This window comes from Lygodium microphyllum, chromosome 6 (genome assembly GCF_053477565.2).
Source record: "Lygodium microphyllum isolate KBCC chromosome 6, Lygodium_microphyllum_v1.1.10, whole genome shotgun sequence".
NCBI classification, from domain to species: domain Eukaryota; kingdom Viridiplantae; phylum Streptophyta; class Polypodiopsida; order Schizaeales; family Lygodiaceae; genus Lygodium; species Lygodium microphyllum.
Genome location: NC_141140.1, coordinates 167089248 through 167114247, shown reverse-complemented (window position 1 = coordinate 167114247; position 25000 = coordinate 167089248). Strand labels below are relative to the sequence as shown.

Below are 25000 nucleotides of genomic sequence, written 5' to 3'. Positions count from 1 at the left end.
AAAGTAGGACAAGGCATAATCCTGGGCAGGGCCAGCATAAACAAGTGACCCTTCAGCTAGCAGTACAAGGTCATCAAATTTTGCATAAATTGAACCTCGAGGTTGATGTATTGAACAGACAACGGTATGCCCATCCTTGGCTAGGTTTTGTAAGGTTTCCATTACCCTTTCTGCCTGTTGTAAGCTCATCAGCAAATATTACTGAAGGGCTGGCAATTAACTCACAAGCAATTGACAGCCTCTTTTTCTCTCCTCCACTTATTCCACACACTTTCGCATCACCTACACGACTATCTGAAGAAGACCCATTCGGTCTTGTATGGATGTCTGCAACAGCCCCATCCTCCATGCTCTCTGCTTCTAAAATGCTGCCACATTTACCATAAATACTAATAAGTGTGCTATTAACAAAAGCATCTAAAGTGAAGCCCTTCTTGTGAGCATCTGAATCTAATGCTCGGAAAATTTCTCAAGAAACTTTTCTTGGTTTCCCATATCACATGCTTGAAATGTGATCTTAAATGTCTACTAATTTGAGAAAATATCCTCCTCTTGCATCTGTTTGTATAGTTGTAATGTCTTCTCTCCTTCACCCTGTTCAACATAGACTGAAAGCAACCCTTCATGCTCGCTACTAGACTCATACGCAGAGAATAAATGTAATCACAACAACTAAGTATTCACAAAGTATCAAATTGCACACACAACTTTCGGGTGGTTTTCACACCTCGAATGCGCAGCAATACGACAACGTGCTTTATTGCTCCATTTGTATAGAAAGGTTAAAAAAGTTATCTTCAGCAAAAGCTAACTCAATATTAGTTTTATATAGCTCCTCCTTAGCGTACCAAAACTTGAAGAAATCTTGAGCTTCAAGGTTGAAGCTATGGCTACCCTCTAACTGCCCTCCTTCACATTTACGGTTTTAGAAAAATGGACAAAGATCAAATGTTGAATCTTACCAAGACTTGTTGAAATATCTTTGAAATGAGTGCTCAATTAGTACTTCATCAACAGAACAAAGATCAGAGGTAGCAATGAGAGATGGAGAGAGTAGGAACTTTAATGCAAAATGTACTATGATTTTCAAACAATGTCATCAAACCTATACTCCATATGTTCCTCAAGATTCATGGAACATTTGTCCCATTGTTAGAGAGAAAGATATGGTCACTCAAGAGCAAGAGGAAGGGTTTCTTACAGCCACCATGAGAGCTTTTACAAACACTTAAAAGAAAGTCGGAAGAGAAAGTGTATTTGAAAAAGTGAGTGGACCTCTAAACCTCACTAACTCTAATCTCCTTTTGTTTAACTTATTTACCTCTAAAATGGTCTATTTCTTGACCATGACCTACCATTTTACCCATGATGCATCCAAATTGGTTTCTAGGTCTTACCATATGTAAAGAAAGGGTATTTCTTAACATCCTTTCAACACACGTTATATAGAACATTTCTTATGGGTGGACCTGTTGGCCTAGTCTTCTAAGAAGGAAATCAAGGATAATGTTATAACCAAAGGGATCAAATACCAATCCTCTAATACCACTTGTTAAGAAGAGAGATGAGCAATGAGAGAAGAGAGTGTAGAAGAGAGAGAAAAGAGGAGAAAGAATGAATGACAAGGAGAAAGAAAGACTAGAAAGATACAAGGAAGAGTGTGAAGACATAAAAGTTATGGACAAAATGGTGAAATGAGAGAAAATAACTATATTATTTGTGAAAGTGATCAAATTTACACATCTCAATACCTTTTATAGCTGTGTCATTTTTACAAGGCATTATTAAGAAAACTCTATCGACTTAGTTGTTTTCCCGAATCTTGTAACATCCATTTTATGTCATGACAAATATCTCCAAGTTCTATAGGTCATGTAGATCATGAAGGTACTACTAAGTCTACCATCTTGTCATAGCTTAGATCATGTGGCTTTTCATGTCAGGTCTACCAAATGTCAACAAGGGGGATATCTGTCAAGTCATAACTGATATGGGTTTAGAATAATATACAAGATGGAATGAAGAATCAAGAGAACCAAAACTACTCTATATATTACTCCACAAACTTATATTGTATATACCATCTTAGATTACAAACATTGTTCTAATAGCCTAAAGCATCTGACAATAGTAGGCAAGTAGAATCCTTAAGTAAGAAACCCTCTATCAAAATCATGAGTACAACAATCCCATCGTGAACTTGCTGTGCAACTCTTTTTTCTTCAACTTTCTCCTCCAAACTCCAAATATAGTTGTCTAGGTACTCAAATTGACTGGGATACACTTGGTCTACAAGCTATCGTGGGTAGAATTGCAAATATCATCTCAAAATTATTAAAAAAGTTTTTTTTCATAAAGCACATGTATTTTTTATATTAGACATATTATAGCACTTAAGATAACTCCTTACATGTGTCTTTATTCAACCAAAATTATAATTCAATTATTAGAACTCAATCAGTGATATTCATCAGATTTCAGAGACTAGTTTTGAATCTAGAAAACCAATCAAACATGTAACCACATGACAATGCTAATTTTTACCAACTACAAACTTTTGTATCAAGCAAGACTTAACTATTTTTCTTGTTTCCTTCAATCTTTGCAACCCTAGCTATAAACACTAGAATGTGCTTGGAGGGCTTTTACAATCTGTAGGGTGGCTTATTACTCAAAGATATGGAGGAGAGGGTGGGAAGTTCAATTAGGAGGGATTCAACACTGCTGGGGATTAGTGACCACAATGTGGATTTATCAAAGATATACGCGGATATTTTCAATACGGGTAAAGTTTCCAAAATCCCCAATATCCTTTGGCTGAAGATCACATAAAACTTACTGCCTCAAATATGCTTTCATCTCCAAGAAAGCCACACCGACACTCTAGTGAATGTTCATTTAGGTATTGTGAGTCTACCTATCATAAATAATCAGATTAAAGAAGATTCAACCCTTGCAAATGTATTTGAGATCCTCAATAAAATGAAGGACTTGCCAAAAGCTAATGATACTTGGAAATATTTCGTGACTGATGTTGAATCAAGTACAAACACTGCATGAGTTGCAATGGAAATGGCTACATAAATTCCAAGTGTATAAGGTCCATGTAGAAGAGTTGAATATGAGGTTCTAGGGAGCTCTTGATGCAATGGTTGATGCTTGTGATGCTCTAATGGCTATTTATGCTGTTGGGTATAAAAGCTACTATTGCACCTCATGAAGCTCTTGTATTGTTTTTTAGAAAAGTATAAGAAGGTAGCTAAATTTCTATGTTATTTTTAAAAGAAATCATGACAAACATGCTTATACAATATATCTATATGAGATGTATCACATAACACAATTATATCCATAAGTAGAAATTTTTACCCTGGCTTTCTAAGGTAGATTGAATCTTATATCTCTTACCTATACATTTCCAACATAAGCTCATGGATTTGAGAACTCGCATGCTAGGCCACCTCTACTCCAAGAATTATGTTACTATCTAGACCACGACTCTCATATTTTGGGTTTAAAGAACTTGTTCTATACCTTGAGCTGTGCCAAGAGAGTAGTTGAGGAGAAACCATGTGTAGTGGTTCAAGGATGTATTGAAAACAAGGGAAAGGTTACATAGGCTCATAATAAGAAGCCTCAAATTCCCACATGCACCAAAGCTAATACTATGGACGTTGATTAATTGGAATGGTATGGACATTGTATATACCTAGCAAGATACCAAAACACCAAAGCTCAAAAAGAGGAGTAATTGGAACACCAAGAAAAAAGGCATAATACTAGTCATAAGAATAATTGTATGAGCTTGTTTAATGTATATTCAACAAGTTCATTAGTAGCAACAACAACCACTTGCAGCACCAAAAGACTGATTAGTTGCTTGAGTAATATACTCCACACCATAACTAACTTCATAGCGTGAGAAGGAAAGTTTTCAAATCTATAGCCTGAGAACAAAAGGTTGCAGTTGTATACAACATCCATTGTATAGCTTGAGAAGGGAAGTATGCAACTACATAGTGCAACATCAAGCCTTTGCTCCTTCAAATGATGAATGTAACCTAAGCAAGAAGAAGAATGGGACTATCTCTCGAAATGTAAAGCATGCAAAAGAATCACATATTCTTTAGGGATTGGGCAATTTGAGGAAAAATGCCTTCTCAGATGAAACAGAAGATCAATTTGCTGAAACTTTGTAAGGTCACTCATTTCGGAATTGAAAAAGGCAAGTGAACCTAGCAATGATAACAAGATCTATATCTCAAGGTACATAGGAAAACAACTTTATTCATAGATTTTTGGAAGTTCAAACAGGGTCTTCAATTATTTGGAGTAGCGACAATAGCTATTGTTGCTGCAAGAATGGTTAGTGATCTAACTCGAGTAGCTCACTATAGTGTACCATAAGTAAACATTGTCACAAGTTCTCTAACCAGTGTTTCACATATTCAGAAAGCTATCAAAATGCCCAATTGTATGGGTTAAAAAGCCACAAATATTAACTTTCCTATCCTATCTTACTCAAAACAGGTGTAGGATAGGAGAATACTTTCTAATGTAGTGGCTAGTATGAAATCCATAGATCATCGAGCACAATGTGTACCTTCTAGAGATATAGGTAACTCTGACAAATTTTTCAAAAGTGTAAGTCATGGAGCATTGTCAAATATTTTAGTTTTTTTCATAGGGGATAGATGGTAGCTTCTCAAGGGAGTACACATTTTTCTAACACCGAGTTGTCTAGACCACATAACATGAAGACTTCAATGTTTAGAGAGGGCAAGGATATTAATTGAGTGAAGGTCTTACAAGCAAATGTGGAGAAAATTTTCACTAATCTTTGTGATTGGGTACTCGATTCACTACTACTGAAATTCATGTTCCTTGATAATGATATATTTGTTAGAGTTGAACTAGCTAGTGGATTAAGAGCACTCTAATTGAAATCACAAAAGGAATTAGGTGGTTCTTATATAATACTAGTGCACTATCTCTTTTGATAAGTGCTACAACATCACCATCACAAGAATCTATGCAAGAAAATACTTTGTCCTAATTGAAATCACAAAAGGAATTAGGTGGTTCTTATATAATACTAGTCCACTATCTCTTTTGATAAGTGCTACAACATCACCATCACAAGAATCTATGCAAGAAAATACTTTGTCCTTTCACCTTGTAAAGCTTCTGCCTATCCTTTCATAGGTGTTAGCCATTTGTCTCCCTCTTTCCTATCTTTCTCTCTCCACTTATAATCTTTCTCTCTTCTTCTCAAGTTTCTCTCTCTCCTCTACACTCCCCTTTCTCTTTTCTCTATAGTCTTTTCTCTCTGAGTCAATCTGCTTCATTACCTTTTTGTAATTTATGCAAGATTCTTCTTGACACAAGCTATTTCTTAAATAATTTATTTTCAATAGCTTGTCATATACAAGAGCTCATAATTAGGTAATATCTCAAAGGTTGATTAGTATGTAAAATTGATGTCTTTTCAATTAGAGTACTAACATAAGGTACTATGAATTGTGCAAAAATTAATTAGAACTATAACTATTGGAAATTAAGTGTTCATATTTCTCTTACTGAGTACAATACCTCACATTTAACAAGCATTCGCTATAAAAATGTATCATTTATACAAAGCAAACATAAATTATCATACAATAATTATGTAATTTATGTAAGTACCATTGCAGATTTTTTAAAGCATATGCAAGTTTATGTAATGGGTGACACTTTTAAGCACATCCATTAGCAAGTATTTCAACAACCAAGAACCTGTGGAAATCTCTGCTAATATGGGTTCTTGAAAGTAGGAATTTCTTTGAAGATCTATGAAAGCAAACAAATATTTAGCAGCCATTTACTTAACTATTTTCATTCTCAACTTGAGCGATTCAATGGCTTTTTTCTTCCATAGTTTAAGTCATTATCCAGTTTTTAGGATTTCGATGATCAAGACTTCTTAAATTTCTCAACCCATTGAAGTGTCCTCTTTTGTGTTTTAACTCAAGGTGCTCACTATATCGAAAGCCTAGTTATCACATGCGTTCAAGGCCTAATTAAAAAACCCCTCACATGCAAATTTATCATGAATAAAACACACATTTTTCCCATTCAATTTGTGAATATCCCCATTAAATTTTACCCTTCTGTACATAGAAAAGATCTAAGAAAGGTTATTAAAAAATTTCAAAGTGGTAGACTTACATAATTATGAGTGAACCTCATGAGTGTTTGATTAATTCTCTAAGGATTGAAATGTATGTAATAGTATGTACTTTGTACATTTCATTTAATAACCTAAGGTTCACACATTCACATCAGTTACACCAACCTCCTAGTTCCCATTAAATGCCTTAATCAAATCAACTATTTTGAGATTGAGCTCAAACCTTGATCCCATATTGCAAAACATCTCAATGCTAAGTAGGAAACTTCTCTAGTTGACGCAAGTATGATACTTGCTTTTGGCTTATCCCTTAGGTGTGCATGTGCATGTGTGTGGGGTGCCTGTGCATGTGTGCATGTGTGCCTCTTACACAATGCAGGTTCATTTTATATAGTCCACTACAAATTCCACTAGTTATAGGTTGAATGTACAAGATATAGACCATAAGCTTGAATTCCCCTAATCTCGTCTATAGAGAGTTTTCGGAGTATTTAGATAATTCTCTATACCCACAATTCCCTACATTGGCAAATGCGGAATGTAATTCCCTAGTCTTATGCAAGAGTACATATATAGACATGTAGGAGATATTGAAAAATTCCCTAGAATTATAAATGCACAATGCCATTCTCTAGTTGTAGGTCTAGATGGATAGGAAATGTTAGTACATTCTCATTACGAGTCCCCATTATTGCAAATGGGGAATGCAATCCCCTAATTACATGTGGGGACACGACATGAACATGTGGGAAATGTTGAAATCTTCCATGTAGGAAACGATAAAAAGCTCCCTCTTCCACACTCTTGCTAGCATCTTTTCCCTTGAATTGTTAAGAGCGAGTCTAACCCATAACACCGCGTCAGCTGTCTGGTTGTAAAACTCTCAATCGGCGACGATGGCGGCAGCCGAATGCCCACCATCATCGGCCAAGCATTGAACCTGGCGTGTTGTAAGTGTTTGAGAGTGGCATCGTACGCGTACATAAGCTGCGCCCCGCTCAGCCACAGTATTGTACGAGCGAGCCCGCGTTCGCTCTTATAATCGATATACACGCACACATAGAACTAAGCCACCTTGTACGTGTGTGATATACCCCTCCTGGCTGGGTTGCAGAAACATCGGCCGGTGCACGAAGCGGTAATCTTGGTCCCCGATCATGGTCTGCGCGGGCCCGCGTAGGAAATCTATGAAGAAACAAGCTTCACATCATTACAATTACCAGTCAGTATCATCGGTTGCGGCCGCGTCGATGCGCCTCCAGTGCCCCCTCTGTCTGATCCTAATAGCATTCATGTCCGTCGTCATCAGTTATGGCAACATTATGGAGGGAGCAGAGGCCACATTGCAGCTGTCCGTGTACACGCCTCCTGACGGTGGCTATCGCTCTTGGCGTCGGCCCTGCTGGGTCAAGGCACGCCCGGCTTATACTGGGGTGCTGTCCCGGCAGATGCGGTGGCGTCAACTTGTCAGATGATCGAGGCTGGATATCTCACCATCCCGGCTACTGTCACTGCTTACGGTGTGACCCGTGATTGGAACTTGCAGGTATGTGGATTGTGCGTGCGGTTCACTCTCAATTTACTGTTTCTATATCTTCGTTTCCTTTCATACTCACTTCTTACCATGTATGTGTACTAGATCCAAGCCACTGGGGGCTGCGATGCATCATCAAACTCCCCTGCTGGTGTAGAGATTGTCTTCATCGATGATACAGGAGTCACCAATGTTGTAGGTGGCTGCTTGTTTTGAGTATGTAGTATTGTACATGTGCTTATTTTATGTAGCTATGCTGACATAGTTATTTTTTCTATGTATTGGGCTCTTAGATCATATGTGATGACAATGCTTGGACTGTGGGGTGCGGTCTTTATAATACGGGAGATGATGTTAATTCCTTGTATAAAGAAGGGACCTCAACAAGTACCCTCACAACTGATCCATCAATGATGGTCGCATCCTCTTCCACCACATCAACCACCATCGAAGTTGATGTTTCTAACTTTACTGTTGAATATGAGCATCTCACCCATTTGTATTGGCCAAGGTTATCTTCCTGTAGCTACGGTCTATTATTCACTAATATTTAAGAAAGAGACCATTCTCTTTCATAGTTGGTTAAAATTATCAAAGTGTTGGTTCTTCCACACAGTATAGACATTCATGGATCATCATTCCATAGCCTTTCTTCATGCACTCATGTATGTGCATGTCAAACCTACACACATATATGTATATATGGGTATCGCATTGTTATCATCTTATCACGAATATTAGTTTCTCACACATATATGTACGTCAAACCTAAACACATATATGTATGTATGGTTCTCAAATTTTTATCATCTTATTACTAATATTCCTTTCTCAGCTATGTTGATTGTGCATGACTCGACATGTTTGTGATCCAAAGCTCATTTACTTGTCTTTGAGGTGTTATATACTCCAACGTTACCATAAATCACATATCTAACTAGAGCTCCCAATCAATTCCAGGTGCTACTAGTGGTAGCATATTTGGAGTAGCTGGTGCACTATTGACATGTCTTGTAGAGGATCCAATACTTGGGCCTTTTTGTACAGTAGCTGTGGTGGGAGTTACCACTCTTGCAGGTGTGGGAGCAAGATGTGCCTCTGATGCAATTGGAAGCTGTGTTAAAGGTGGCATCATTCATCCATGATCCTTTGATTAGTTCCATGCACGCATCTTTATGACTTGATGTTATCTATTTCCGAATTTGATGCACCTCATTTCGAGATTTGAGAAAGGCACAGTAATGTTGTAGCCAATGAAAACACAATAAGAGCTATGAGCATCCATAATTAATTGAATGGGCCTATGGTGTAAGAACCTCCATGGTCATGACAGAGGTTGGACATCACAAAAAGATATATGACATTGACATTGGAGAAAAGGTTTTAGAACATTTTTCTATTTACACTTGAAATGGTTGCACTATCCTAACAATTAATTTATGTTTTTCATTTTTTTAAATATTATCTAGCTACTCCCATTTTACTACTTCATCATGAACAACATATTCTTTTTTACCTTCTATTTTCATAAAAGGTTGTAGTCTGGAATACCAATCTACAAAAGCTAGAGTTCAATGATATATATGGATTTGGGCATGCTGATGAAAATGCATCATCAATGTTTTTGCAACTCGAGCTCTCTCAAAATCCTGGTTCTTTTGGCACACAAATAAAGAAGATTGATCTCACTCCTTTGCACTTTGTCTTAATTCATTCTGGTAATTGATTAATATGGTTAATTTTCCTTAAACAATTTGACCACCTCATATCTTTAAACCCATACATTCTAGAACCAATTCATTTAACAACCTCTTCTCTCAGTAGGAAATGACCATCTCTTTTATTGCAAATATGCAAAAGACATTGTCCTTGGTGATAAAATGTTGGCTTGGGATGAGAATATCAAACAAATGGTTTCCTACTCGATTACAGGTAAGTTTTCAATTGTTCGAAAATGATGCTATTATAGAAGGCATGAATTTTCATGCTTGCTAAAAAAGAATAATTGCTTGTTTTAATAATAAATCTATGGTTTGTAGATATTCATTCTACTATGGCCAAAGGGCTCTATAATCCATTCACATTGGAGGGAACAATCGTCATTGATAATGTTGTGATCTCAGTTCATAGTGAATGGTTTCTTGATAGACTTTTTGCTGCACTCAAAATTACACATTGGCTTCCATTGACTTATCAGGTAAATAAACATGCATGTTGTTCTCATTTCTTAGCATACATAAAATATTTGACTCTTTATTATAAAGTGTTTCCAAACTCTTACATGTGGTAACTAGTTTCTTCCTAGCATGTGTCTGACACAAGTTTCACGATTGCAGACCTTGCTTGTTATACCACGTCTCTTGTATCAAAATTTGGAAAAGGATGCTTATAGTAGACTCTACCATTTCCTTGATGCAAGTATTTGCATACCCAGGTTTGGGAGCAACTATGGAGGTGGCATTTTTCTAATAGCTTTTGCTCTTGTTACTTTAGGAACATTTAATATAATTAATACCTCCATGTTCTCAATCCTAGAAAAGGAGAATCCTTATTCAAGAGTTTAGGAACATAATTCCACACAACAATACAAAATCTTATTTTATCTATTCTATTAATTTATTCTTGATCAAAATCTCTCTTTTTTTTCGTAAAATCAACATCTCTCTCTCTCCCCTAATGTATGTGTGTGTGTCTCAGAAGGAAGTCACTTGTTCATGTGAGGACTTTGAAAGCTTCACATGAAAAATATGCCACCAACTAAATTTTTTCTAACATAGGATATTGTACTCAATTAGAATAATTCAATGCAATAAAATTACTTTACCATAATAATGTATAATAGGTCCAAATACAAAATCAAGAATAACCATTTGTGCATTACATTCATCCGCAATATGCATACACATTATGCTAGATGATGCTATCAAATATCTAGGTGGTTCATCTGCATGTGGATTGCAAGTTATTTCTTATCCTTTTATAACATGCTAAGTCCAAGTGATTACAACTAATGTTGTTATTTCATATTGGATCTGATTATTTTCATGGAGAAATAAAAGCATCAAAATTAAGATGATAAGTTAGGAGTGGTGTACTTCCTTTCCAAAGTTTTATTCTTACTTCCTAGCATGTTGTAAACCTCTCATACAAACATGCGATTCTAAGCTTCCCATTGGAGAGTTTAATGCGGCTTTAGAAAATGACAGTGTCTTTTACTATGCCTTGGTCTAAGAAGGGTTGTAACAGAAATCTAGTAGTCACAAGATCTTGCTTATTTAAAAGAAGACATTGGTAAAATTGGCACTATTGTTTTCTCTAATTAATATGCTTGATAAGCTACTATCCATTTAAAGATTCACTATCAAACCACATTGGCACATGGGAAACTCCAAAAGAAATAATTAAATATTAATTTTCTTCCATTATCAATGGTTTTAAATATTCATCATTTTGTAACTTTTAGATATATTTTATTTCACTCAAACAAACCACTTTCATAGATACACAAGAATCACATCATTGTATAACAATGACATTAGTTAAAACAAGACTATAATGGCTAATGATGTCTCAAGTCATAGAGATATAATATTGATGGCCTAGAAATAGATGTGGATAACAATAATATTGAAAAAGATAAATCTACATAGAGATACAAGAATTGGCTTAGATTTTCTACACTAATAATCAATTTGTGCAACTGTGGGAAGATATGGGATTCACACAATTTGAATTAGTATCAAATTTGTACTTACAAAATATTGCAACAAGACTCTAATGGGTTTGTGTGGATTTGATTGCATCATTGTTACATTTTGAGACCACTACCAATTCGTCGTCTTCTCTATCTAGCATGAAGCAAAAGGTTTGAGATTGTCTATCATCTTTAACCAATGATCTTCTAGCCTTGATTAGCTGAAGAATTTAATGAAACTAAGCCTATCTGTGGCTTTAAGAGACCAATTTTTCCAACCAAATAGATGTTTTTGACGAGCAATACCTTCTTCTCATAGAAGTTGATCACCATCTCTTACTTTCCATATAATGTATGTCATTAATCAAGGTAATGTTGAGATGTAGAGAGAGAAGATATGTAGAGATGCGATGGGGAGAGAAGAGACACATCATATAAAACTTCTTCATAAAAAGAAGAAAAAAACTATTGGATAGAGGCTCTAACTAAAAGTTCAATTGAGCTCTGAATATCCTTGCACAAAAAAAGAATGGCATCTCCAGTTACCAGGCCTTGCACAGAAGGAATAGAAATGTCCAGCATACCATTCCTATGAGCTTTGAAAAGGTTTGACATTTGAAGAAAGGCATGTAGTGTGCTGCAAGATTGAGCAGAAATTGTAACTGGAAATGAAGGAGTAGGAACTGCCACTCATGCAACAGCTCATTTCAAGCACTTTCTCTGAATGACTAGAGGTGAGGGAGAATCATCATCATCAATGATTACATAATCATCTTCATGAGGAGGACGAAGAATCTCTGGAAGATGAACTAGAGGTAAAGGTACTTCCTTTGCCAGGGGCAACATGCTTCAAGGATACATAAATGTACAATCCAAATCTAACATTAGTCATATTTCCTCTACTAGCTCTAATGAAATGTTGATCCATCTTTGCTAGGAGATAGGTACTCCAATCAATGGTAATACCTTTCAGACCATAAAAGAAGTTGTGGACAAATCCTTGGAGAGGTAATGAGACATGGTTTTGGCAGCCATAATCCTATCTGGAAGAAATTCGCACAACTGTTTCCGTAGCAAGTTGGAAATCATAGAGACGCTGACCCCTGACATGGTAATAACCTTCTTTGGATCCAAAACATCTAGAGGCTACTTCTATCATAGCTTCAAAATAACCTTGTTGAAGAACAATTGAGAGCGGGTACTAGGGAAGGATTCCCCACAATATGGTAAAGGAAGAGCCTTCCCCAAACTCTTAGGTGTCATAAGAATGGACTAGACCTCTTACTGTAAGAGGTTAAAAATTGATCATAAATGTCAGGATCATGTGGAGCTAGCCGTAAGGAAATACTCACAAACTTAGATAATCATGCTTTAGCAACAAGATCTGAATCTAGCAACAAGGAATAATCATGCAATACCAAAGACGCATACTAGATCGAGGGAGGGGTTTGAGGCACCATTAATATGGTTTACACACATAGACAGTCACAATGAATGCATACAAAATAATAGGATAGGAACATATATGATATCAATCATAATAAACCCATATGACTCGACCGCGATCGACTAACCACCCTTAGTAGTCCACATCCTAGGAAGAATCTGGCATGACCTCCACATACATGCGATCGAAAGCTGCATGCGATGCAGATAATCACACACCATGAAACCCCATATCAGGCAGAAAAGAAAAAGAAAAATACATATCATACTAACATAATCACATAAGAACTGATCATACTAACATGACACTCGAACTCTTTAACCATCATCATGACAAGAGGGACTAGATAAGACTCTAGTGTTCCCATCCCCACAAAGCACACTCAGACTAATTTAGAAAAGTGGTAGGTCATCAAAATTATTTTAAACAGATTATGAAGGAACGAAGCATGATAATGAGCAGCAACTTAAGCATATAGTCTGAGATATCCATTTCAGTGGGAGAAAAGCATGACTTGAAAATGCACTATACCCTTGAAAAAGTCAAAGATCTAGGTCTTCTATAAAGCTTCCACAAAAATCTAGTGTGAGGATCATAACAGGGAATAATATGCCCTTGGAAGGTCTTTTAGATGCAACCTGCAACTTGGTCATTACTCTTCTAATCAGCTAGCCATCAAACTATCAACTTCAACATCAACACAAAGATGAGCATAATGAAAGAGAAATTGTAGCCTACCTTGGTGTAAAGTTTCATTACATATGTTAATTCGTCAAGCATGATCCATGACAACACTAGCTGTGCATGCATGATATTTCCACATACATGCATTTTAACTAATACTTACCTTGTGATGCAATCCCAACTAGAGAGTTTGATGGTGAGCCCTTAATAGTAGATAAATGTCTATTCTTCCATCCAAACCCACATGAAGCTCATGAGGCTCTTTATTGCTAAATCAACATGTTACAAAAAAAGAAATTGATTATTAATACTAAAAAAAGGACCAATATCACTATCTAAAGCACGATATGACATATATAAGAGGATTAATCACTAGCAACATGAGACACCTACTGGTAGCTAAACTTTTAATATTGTGGACAACAAGCAAGTATTGAATTATGTATTTCTTCCAATGAGATCATAGAAAGAAAATAACAGTTTGATTATCAATACTAGACCGAGAGGACCAATATCACCATCTAAAGCATGATATACATAGCTATGATGGATAGAATCTGAGATACACTATTGAGATAAACTAGATCTATTAGATAAAATACCAAGAACTTTACTTATCATCACAACTATGAATTGGGATGCTCATGCCTTGAGAAGAATATGGAGCATCCCAATCATGATAAACTTGCATCCTCCTCCATACCATTAGCCTTACTGCCAGATCAACTGAGATTCGTGCTGCAAAAAAGTAGTAGGTCATTATAATCAGTTTAAACATAGTATGAAGCAACAAGGCATTATAACCAATAGCAACTTAACCATATAGTCTAAGCTATCCATTCCAATGGGAGAAAAGTGTGACTTGAAAATGCACTATACCCCTCATAAAGTCAAATATCTAGCTCTTCTATAAAGTTTATGGAAAAATATATATCTAATTACATGAGACATGATTTGGGATATTCATTAAATATTTTAAAAAGGGATAAATCATGTCACTTGGTTAACAAAGATGTTATCAATTTCCACTAATGATGGCAAGGTAGCCACGAGTCAAATCTTTTAAGCTTCAAGGCCATCTTTCAATATATCTCCAATGTGTACAAGATTTGTTGTGCCTAGGTTTTTTAAAGGTCTATTCTCTCTCTCTCTCTCTCTCTCTCTCTCTCTCTCTCTCTCTCTCTCTCTCTCTCTCTCTCTCTCTCTCTCTCTCTCTCTCTCATATGTAATACACTTTAATCTTTCCATTTCCTTTTTCATCATTCAAATCTCCCACTTTCTATGGCTCCCAAACTTAAATTTCAAACACACATAACTGTGTACTATATCACAATACAATTTTCTACTAAAGGAAAAGATTATCGTACTATTGTCCTAGCATTTATGATGAAGGATGAAGGTTATAATGGTACAGTGATACCAATATAGTGATCTCTCTATATAGGATCACATTGTCAACTTTTGGGGTCACTATGACAAGTCAAAGATTTTCTTTCATTTTTGAGCAAGCTTTTACATGACTTTTGTGCATTGGTGAAATTAATTCATATCGTAGCGATTCAATATCTTTTCAAAAAATTAGTGATATAATACTTGATGAAGCATTGTCAATGTAAGTGCATAGTTAGTTGTAGGCAATATCCACTACTAATGCCTTCATAGTAAAAGAAGGCAAGAAGAAGAAGAACCACTTTTGGGTTTCTAGTAATAAGAAGGGGATCTCACTCAAGATTTTCCTCACAGAAAATCCTACATGTGGAAGATTTAGCCTCAACAACTAATTAAGATGGATGGGTTTGATACGTTTTTGTAGTATGAGCCCCAAATCCCCATTTATGCATGCCTTCCTTTATTAAATTTTTAATTACATTTCATAAGAAATGCAATTGAAAAATGTTACTTATAGATTTTTCAAAATAATCTCTTTTTGTGTATGTGTACCTCGTACCCATGCATGCACCCCTAAGTAGCAGAAAGTATGTCACATGTATGGACAATATAACTCTTAATGGCAAGATTACCTCTTGTTGATAGGAATATTTAGGATCCTCTAACTAACAAAGATGATGAGATCTTGGATCGTGATGGTTACGAAATCTATGGTTAACACCTCTAAGAAATTAACCTCACCTCATGGAATGCTAAAGGCCTATGTTTAGAAAGCCAGAAGGTAGCTTGGAGAAGGTTGTTAAGGGCCAAGAAACCTAATGCATTGGCCATGAAAGGGTTAAAGATCACTAGTAAATACATCCAAGCACTAGACCTTCCTAGCTATATGTGTTTTTACTCCTCTTCAGGTAAAGGAAAGGGAGGAGTGATCATATTGATAGAGGAGGAGTTCAGTCCCATGCTAAAATGGGAGGAAGGAGGGGTTGTTGTTGCTCCTTCCTTGAAATAAAACAAAATGGTAGTTGTCGTGTGGTCAATATATGGCCCTCTTGCATCCATGAGTAGATTAGGGATTTGGGAAACTTTGAAGGAAAAATTTCACAAGAGTGTACCATCTTGGCAAGGGACTCCAACAAGATGCCAAGTGAGGCTAACTAGTTGCATGAAAATTGTACCATGATTGCATATGAGAAGAAAAAATTGCATCACTTGAAAAGGACATATGACTTGTTGGATGTTTCCCACATGATTGTGGATGGCCTTTGCTTTTTATAACAACCATAAGAACTAGTCTTAGAAAGTTGCAAGATGAGACAATACCTATACCAATCAAGGAGGGTGGCAAGCATGGATGATTTTGAGAGCCAATGTATACTTTCATGTTATAGAATATGTGGTGAAACTTGTATTTTGGACTTTTGAAAGTGTAGTGATTTGTTCTCTAAACCAAAAATATACTGCAATTAGCAGAAGAATATTTTTATGAAAAATAATAAAGTAATAAAAGGTCTAAAGTGTTATTTTTGAACCCAAGATGGTAAAATTTTCTTAATAATAATGTAGAAATTACATTAAATGAAAGATAGTTCAACCAATGACCCTGTTATTGCAAATAAAATACACTACAACAAAAAGGCCTCTTAGATGCACTTTTAGATGCGATTTTTGAATTGAGAGAAAATCTTATGTGCGTGTCTATTATCCCGTCTATTCTTGCGTGTATCATTTCGCGTCTATAGTCGCATATATAAGGAAATCCACATGCAACAATAGACGTGCATATACACGAATCAATAAACGTAGATACAAAAACCAGAATTGTTATTTATTTAATTTCTTTTGTGCATCTACAAGCACGTCTACATGGAAAATTAGATGGGCACATAGACACATGCATAGACGCACTTTTACATGCACCAGTAGACACGAACGCAAAACCAAAAATCTCTTTTTTTCTATAAAGATATTTAATTTTTTTTATTAATTTGAATTATATAGCACGTGTACTCTGCATTTTAGATGCGAGTATAGACGCGTGTTTTTTGCAATTTAGACGCGCAAATAGATGTGAAGCACAGAATTGAAAAAAAAAAACCAAACAGTGCTCCCTGGTTTTTTTTTTCCCTCCCATACATCAAATAGTGCATTTGGGAATAACACAATGGATCTGAAGGCACGAGAATTGAAAACAAAAATCCATGTATTCATTATATATAAAATGCATTTACATGGGGAGTTTAAGTGCTTGCGACCTAAAGCGTGGCTGCAAGCAGTAGGCTCAAAGATGGATAATAGATATACAAGGAAACAAGGCCATAAAGGAGGTATTGTGCTCCTCTACGAATCTGAAGAAGAAACATATTTGCTAGCACTACCATCGCTACTAGCCTTGCTATCCCCCTCCTCCCTGTGCTCCACATTGGGGTTCGCCTACACACACAAAAGATCAAGGTTCCTTACGTACAATTGCAAAGAAAAAGTTATAATCAGCTATACTTTTAATAGGAAAGTAAGAAAAACATACCTCCTTTGGCTATTGAATCCTCATAGCCTGGTTGTATTGCTCCTCAGTGATGAGACCCTCCTTATACAAGTGAAGCCATGTGGCTGCGCGGTTATGGCCTCGATGGTAACATACTCTCTAGGAGTAGGTATCCTACGAACGATAGTAGTCTATAAAACAATTATGATATATACAAACAATTATAAGATACAATGTATTAGAATAAATTATATAAAGAATTGAAAAAAATATAAATTTAAAAAAACTAGAAATCAAAATATACTTACAAACTCTACCTCCCACAACTCTCTGCCGCCGGATCCGTAATGTGACGGATCCCATTGTTTTCATTTGGATGTGTCGCGTCTCTGCATGCTGGCGACTCTCCACTTTCTCTGCTACTTTCTTCCACTCTATGCATTGGCGCATAGGTGGTTGGCTATAGGCTCCACGCCCCTCCTCTTGTCTCCGCAGTGACTCCCTGGTGCATGTCATGAGGTGGGATATTTTGTTGTGAAGCAAATCCCTCACTTTTGTGCGTCCCCAATCATCCGAGAATCACTAACCCTCAGGATTTGGGTACCTCCTATGGATTGCCCTCAACACCTCCTGCCACAAGCCACTTTTCTGATTCTTGAAGTAAATGAAATAATCTTTATACATCACATACACAACGCTCCTCATGTACACCATTACATCCCTTCCTTCATCATCGTGGAAGAAGCCACCAGTATCTGTAACTCTATAGTATTGGCGTACAGGCTCCTCTATGTGATCTTCTGGTGAGGGTGATTACTCGAAACCTCTTAGGAAACCCCTACACAAGCCTCATCCTCCCCCTCGACTCTCCCTCCTCCCTCTCTGTCGACTATCCTCTGCCTCGCTGGATGCACGTGCTTCCGCAAATGCATGTGCATCTCGGCTTATGCTTGTGCTTCAGCCGATGCATGTACAGGCGTTGCACGTGGAGTACCTACAATTGGAGTTTGGACATTTGGTGTTTGGGAAGCAGTGCGTGCCAGGCAAAGACGTTAGAGGCGTTCCAGACATGACGCCTCTACTGAACAAGCCCAATGTATCATTCATGCGGTCCAAATCTGGGTCATTGCTAGATGAACCAAGATGCGACATCTGCAAACAAAACCCAGGAATAAGAAAAATTTGTTAAACTGTAACATTGTGTAAATTGTACTATTGTGTAACATATTCGTACAATTCTAGAAATAAAAAATTATTTTCTTAATCAAAGCTGGCACGTGTATATTCGCATCTGAGATGCAGAATAGACGCACTCTCAGACACTTCCCTGAGGTCAAACCTTCTGGTCTGAGCGCGACTATATTCACATCTGAGATATAGAATAGACGCGCTCTTAGATGCTTCCTAGAAGTCAAATATTCTAGGTGGAGCGCGTGTATATTCGGGTCTGAGATGTAGAATAGATATGCTCTCAGACGCATCTCTGAAGTCAAAGCTTCTGGGCAGAGCGCGTGTATTCTCGTGTCTAAGATGTAGAATACACACGCTTGGAGACGCAACTGTAGATGCGATGACAGCAAACATAGTTGCGTGTCTATGTCTACATCTCAACTGGAATCTATACACGCTGTCAAACGCGCTAAGTCGGATGCTCTCAATCTGACAACCGCCATCCATGATTTATTGGTGATATAAGAACTTCAATCATAGATCCTAATACAGAAAGAGAGAGAAAGAAAGAAAGAAAGAAAGTTATATTAACGTCTTCTAAAGACCAAAACTGGCCTATGAGACAAACTGTGATACAACTGATGAGGTCCAGCTATCCAAAATAAAAGTGCTGAATGAAAAGCTAAAAACTAGAAATTGAAAATACAGTGCTATGAGTGTGATAAGTGTCATGTATGTGTATGTGTGTATGTAGCTCTGGTACTCCAGATAATGGCTACAAAAGGGGAACAAATGTCAGCTGTGATAGGGGAACAACTGTCCGCTGTGATAAAGTGGTGCGATGTGTATATGTAATAGATGCAGGGAGATATACTATCCTGGGATGTAGTAGCAGTCGTCGAAGTCGCTAATAGCAGGTGATCCCTCATGGATGCAAGATGTGGTACATCGGCGGTGGAGAAAGAGCAAACTGGAGATCTGAGATCCAATGTGTCGAGTGTTGTCGGATCTCAGTCTGCTGTCGATGTAGATCAAGAATCCTCCGGATCTCCTGTCAGTGTGGCTGTGGGGTCTGAAACCCATGGATCCTCGTGCGGTGTCAGGTACGCTAGTCCTCAGCCTGCTGTAGTGTGAGCCTGGAGGTCTGGCTGGAGGCTGGTACAGTAGCTTCACTCTGTCTGTCTGAAAGAACTGTGTAATAGTCGTTTGGGTGGGCCGCTCTCTGACTGGGACCCGCTGTGTGCTCTGCTCTCTGATGTGCCATGCCTCTCCTAGAAAACGGCCAAATGATCTCTAATCCATATCAGTCATACATCCCTGAAGTGAGCTGCTCAATGTGTATCTAGATCTCAACTCTGAGTATACCGGGCATCTGAGAAAAAAATGCTCCTCACTCTCCACCTCTGATCTACAAAGGGGGCATATCCTCTCCTCCTGTGGGATGCCACTGGCTCTGCCACTCTCAATCATAAGCTGATGTGATGATACCCTGAGCTATCCAATAAGAACTCTCAATTGATGTGGCATATAGATCTGCATATATCTCGAAATCTCTATGAATCCCTGCTCTGATATGCTCAAGAACTATGTATAATAATATGCTATCTTCGATGGTAGTGGCTGTGCAAGGCTGACCCATATCCTCTATATATAAATATGCCATATGTCTTGTCTGATGACTCTGTTCCTCTCAGAGAGAGAGAGGGTGTAAGTGGGAGCCTGAGTATCATATAGAAGAGGTGGGAGTCTATCAATGTCCAGCCCATGTCTGTCATACCAAGCTCTAGTCAGTGCATACCATGATGTGGTATCCCCCGCTCGAGCCATCTCCTGAGATGCCATATATGCTCTGTATGCAATGCGATCTCTATGCATATCCGGAAATCTGTGTAGGAAGCAGACTGTCTGAAATAATGCCTCAACTAGCATGGGCGGTGTGGCAAGCTCTGCTTGCACAATGTCATGTGGGACTGAGGCCTTGCTGCGAATCAATCTGGATATCATGATCACCTGAGGTCTCTCCATCAATGTCCATACATAATCGGCAAGGCCTGGCCCCCATATAGCTGCTCCATACATCAGTGCTGGAGTGACTAGAGTATCAAAGAGCCACCCCTTGGTGCAGGGCTCCTAGAAATGTGCCTGATGACACTGTCGCTCCATAAGAGCCAATGATGAGTATCCTCTAGTGAGGTGGTCACGAGCTGCCTGTGTCATCGAGAAAGTCCCTGAAGCTGCTGTAAAGGTGACTCCCAAATATACATATGATCTAGTGACCTCAATACTCCCTCCTGTTGCCATGAAAATACTCTGTCTACGTATCTGAGCTGATGTATGGAATATAATAAGCTTGGTTTTACCAAGGTTCACTATCATGCCTCTCTGTATATGCAAAAATCATCCAATGCTAATAAATGCTGTTGTAATCCCTGAGCTGAGTCTGAGACCAACACAATGTCATCTGCAAATAGTAATATATGAACTGTGGCTCCATTGAGATCTATACCTCCACCGGCTCGCTGTTGAATAAACTCTGCTATCTCATTAATGTATAGCCCAAATAGAGTTGGTGAGAGTGGGCATCCTTGTTTCACACCAATGGTGCTCACAAGGGGATCTGATATACCTCCCGGACATCTGACTCTGAGTAACCCGCTCATATAGTGCATAAATACCCCACATCATGTCATCATTCACCCCCAGATCAAGTAGATGTCTGAAAAGCCTCTCTCTCAGAACCATGTCAAAGGCTTTGCGGAAATCCACAAAGCAACAGTACAATCTCTGTTTCTTCACTCTGTCTGGTCGATCAAACAACGGAGAGTGAAGATGTGGTCTATGGTAGAAAATGCCCGTCTGAACCCTGCCTGTCCGGGTGTGCGCATGCACTCTCTCTCTGCCAGCGTGCTGAGCTCCTCCTCCATCACCGTGCCATAAAGTTTGTCCAAAACTGGCTCAATCATGATGGTCCTATATGTGTTAGGATCCATAGGATCCCTTGACTTGTGGATAGGTACAATGGTGTGCTCTGTCCACGAGTCAGGGAACCCCTCAGACAATGCACGGTTGAAGAGGTGAGCAATGAGTGGAGCCAATGTGTCTCTGCCATATATAATATGCTCTGCCTGAAGATCAAACTGGTCTCGAGCGCGGCCATGCTCTAACCGTGAGATAGCATGTTTCACCATACTAGTGGTGAAAAAGGATGAAATACCCGATCTCGGTGTACATGGTGTGGATATCAGCGGCTGTGCAGGTACATGATATAAACTATGTGCATATCCATGCCATACTGCAGGGTCATGTATCAGTGTGAGTGAGTGTGGTTCTCTGATCTGCCTCCATGCCTCTGCACAATCTCTACTCATAAGAAGGTGGTATATATCCCAATATTTATCTTCCTCCCATTCCTACTTTTTATGGCGGGTCAAGCGGTGCATGCGTCTCTGTGCCTATCCTTGTGTGATCTCTCCTCTGGCCTCCAAATCGCGTAGCTGTTGACGTAGATCTCTGCACTCATCATCATACCACGTGTTCTGTGGCATGGTACCGGTCCGAGGGGGGTGCGTGTATGTGTGATGTGGAAAACTGAGTGTAGCAGAATCATGCAGAATGCGTGTGATATCAGTGGTCAGTGTATCAAGGGGTGCATATGGATCAAGTGACGTGATGTGCTCCTCCAGATGTTGTGAGTAAACATGTGAGAGCTCATGAGTGAAGTGTATGGTGGTATGCATGTGGGGTATGATATCTGCAGGTGGTGATGGTAATGAGGTGAGGAGTGACAAACTAAGAAAGGTGTGATCGGCACCGAGTGGAAGTCTCCCAAGGCCAAAGGACTCGATAGTATGCATCCCATCGATCGGTCCGAGCATATAATCTACAGTACTCTCAGCCCCCCCCATGTGGGAAGCATGTAAGACCTCCTGAATATGGCCATCGTGCCATCCCGTTATAAGTAATGAGATGATGTCTACTACCAAGCTCAAGTAAATGCCCTCCATACCCTGTGGCGTCTGGCCCAGTATCTGCTGACTCCCTACTGATCCCCAACTCCTCAGGGTCTAATGCTCTCATGATCTCTGGCTGCTCCATATCAAAACTCTCACACTGTCGGCTCTGTGTGCGCCCGTTGAAGTACCCCATAAGGAAGACCTGACCCAAACTAGAATACATAATAATGTCCTTTGAGAGCTATGAATAAGGGGAGGAGGAATCTCTGGCTTGAATATCACCCTGCGTAGTAGCATATCTGGACCCTCATGGTGAAAAGTAGCATACTGCCATATAGATCCATCTCTCATCTGATATCTGCACTATGATCCATATGTAATTGGCCTCCTCATCTCGTCTCACTAACTGGATATGTCTCTGTATCCGCTGAAGGACTAGAACTGCCACCCCTCCTAAGCCCCTAGATGTGCTCTGCCTAGTAGTAGCCCGGTATGCAGATACCCACTCAAATCCTGTAATGTGTGGAAGCCCTCTCTCTAGGCTCTGATGTGTCTTTGTGAGACATATAACATCATGATCGGGTAAAATCTCCTCAAGTCTGTCTGGTCATGACCATATGGAGCCGTTGCAGTTCCAAACTGCCACACGTATCGGGGTCTCATGTACAGTCCTCTGCCCCGTCTCATAGGCCACGCCCCCCTATTTGGTGGGTCGTCCATCCATAAAAATCCAGCCATCTCGATAGAAGGCCTTATGGCCTTCTCTATGTGCTTGGAGTATCTGTGGCATGCATGCTCATCTGTGTGCAATCTGCATCTGAGTCAGGTCCTCATCCATGAAGATGGGAGCCCAAGCGAAATCCGCTTCCGAAAGAAAGTGGCTCTATCCTCCGGTATGCTCATATGTAATATAAGAGGGGAGGGAGGGGGGAGAGAGAGAGAGAGAGAGAGAGAGAGGACTCACCTTGGGTCTTTGGTGTGGACGGGTGGTGGCGCTGCTTTCTTTCCCTTCTTCCTCTCCTTGGCGAGTTGTTCTCCCTTGATGCTTGCTCCTTGTTGTCTCCTCTCTTTGCCTCTTGTTCTTCTCTCTTTTGTTCTCTCTTTCTTCCTCTCCTTGGCTTTCTTCTCTTTAGCTGTCTTCTTTCCCCTCTTGTCTCTTTGAAGTGAAAGAAGAGGTGAGTCATGAAGAGACTAGTGGAGGTAGACTGCATGTCGGCTGAACTCAAAGCTTCAGAACATGCAAAAAACGCAAGAAAGGTGCAGTTTGAAAAGAAATCGCTTGTATCTTTTGAATTTTGACGTTTATATCTGTTTTTGCGTGTATATGCGTGTCTAAATTTACGTAAACGTGCTAATAGACGCGGAACTAGAGGCGCAGATAGACACAGATTTAGATGTGTAGTTAGATGCAGGTATAGATGCCCATTTAGCGCGCTTGAGTTTTTATCATAAGTTTTTGTATTTAAGATAAGTTTTGATAGTAAGTTCTTATCATAAGTTTTTATGTATTTATGATAAGTTTTGTGTATTTAAAATTGAATATCTTAGAATAATTAATACGCCTTGAAGTTTTTATGTAAACATATTAATAACAAATTTAATGTTGTCATGAATTAGGTTTAATCATTGTCATCATCATCACCTAGTGCAGTGCATGCTGATGAGTCAACGAGCACATCCTCAAGTGAGGATGAAACATTACGTCTTCATAATCGAGATGCATGGCTACAACGAAAAATTAAATGCATGTGTGATCATTGTCGAGGGTGTATTTTTCGAGCACATCGAGTTGCAATGTCACACCTCAGCATGTATGGAGAATGGGACCGAGGAAAATCACCGGTATTCATTGTTTTTAACACTAAGATTGCTAGTCTATGTTACTCAATATATATCAACGTACATGTAACTCCCTTTTGTGGTTGAGCCTGATGCGGTGCCACATCCTCAGATGCTCCCTTTCGGGCGTCGAGAGGCTGCAAAAAGTTGACGCGAGGAGATAGAGTCTTCAAGAAGAGTAGAGACTGATGACCATGATAGTAGCCCTCATGAAATGCCCCATCAAGTTGTAGAGGATGAGATTTTGGACAACATGGTACATGATCTATTTTCGCAACTGGTTCAGGGAGAATGTCACTCTACGAAGCCAGATGACCCACTATACGTAGCATCATCTACTCCGTTGTATGAAGGTTATATGTACTCCATTCTTCGTGCATCCCTCGAGATACGTAACTTGCAAACAATTTATGGATAGAGTAAGTTTGAATGCGTTATTGAAGTTGGTATCAATTCAGTTTGGCTTATGAATCATAATATTAATTGTTCTATTTTGAAATCAGACACAAATATATGTTGGTGGTTTTTTAACTCACTTTTAAAAATATATGTAGGTTATTATCACAAATGCTTTCAAAAGGAAACAAATTGCCAACTAAGAGAGAGCAAGCAAGACATTACTTGACATCTCTGGGAGGC

At 38.7% G+C, this 25000-nt stretch overlaps 2 pseudogenes; both read right to left on the bottom strand.

Annotated features, from left to right (window-relative positions):
• Positions 1-19862: 19862 nt before the first annotated feature.
• Positions 19863-21254, bottom strand: LOC148035386 (uncharacterized; annotated as a pseudogene).
• A 556-nt stretch (positions 21255-21810) lies between these two features.
• LOC148035385 (uncharacterized) overlaps positions 21811-25000 on the bottom strand; it is a 33524-nt pseudogene continuing 30334 nt past the window's right edge.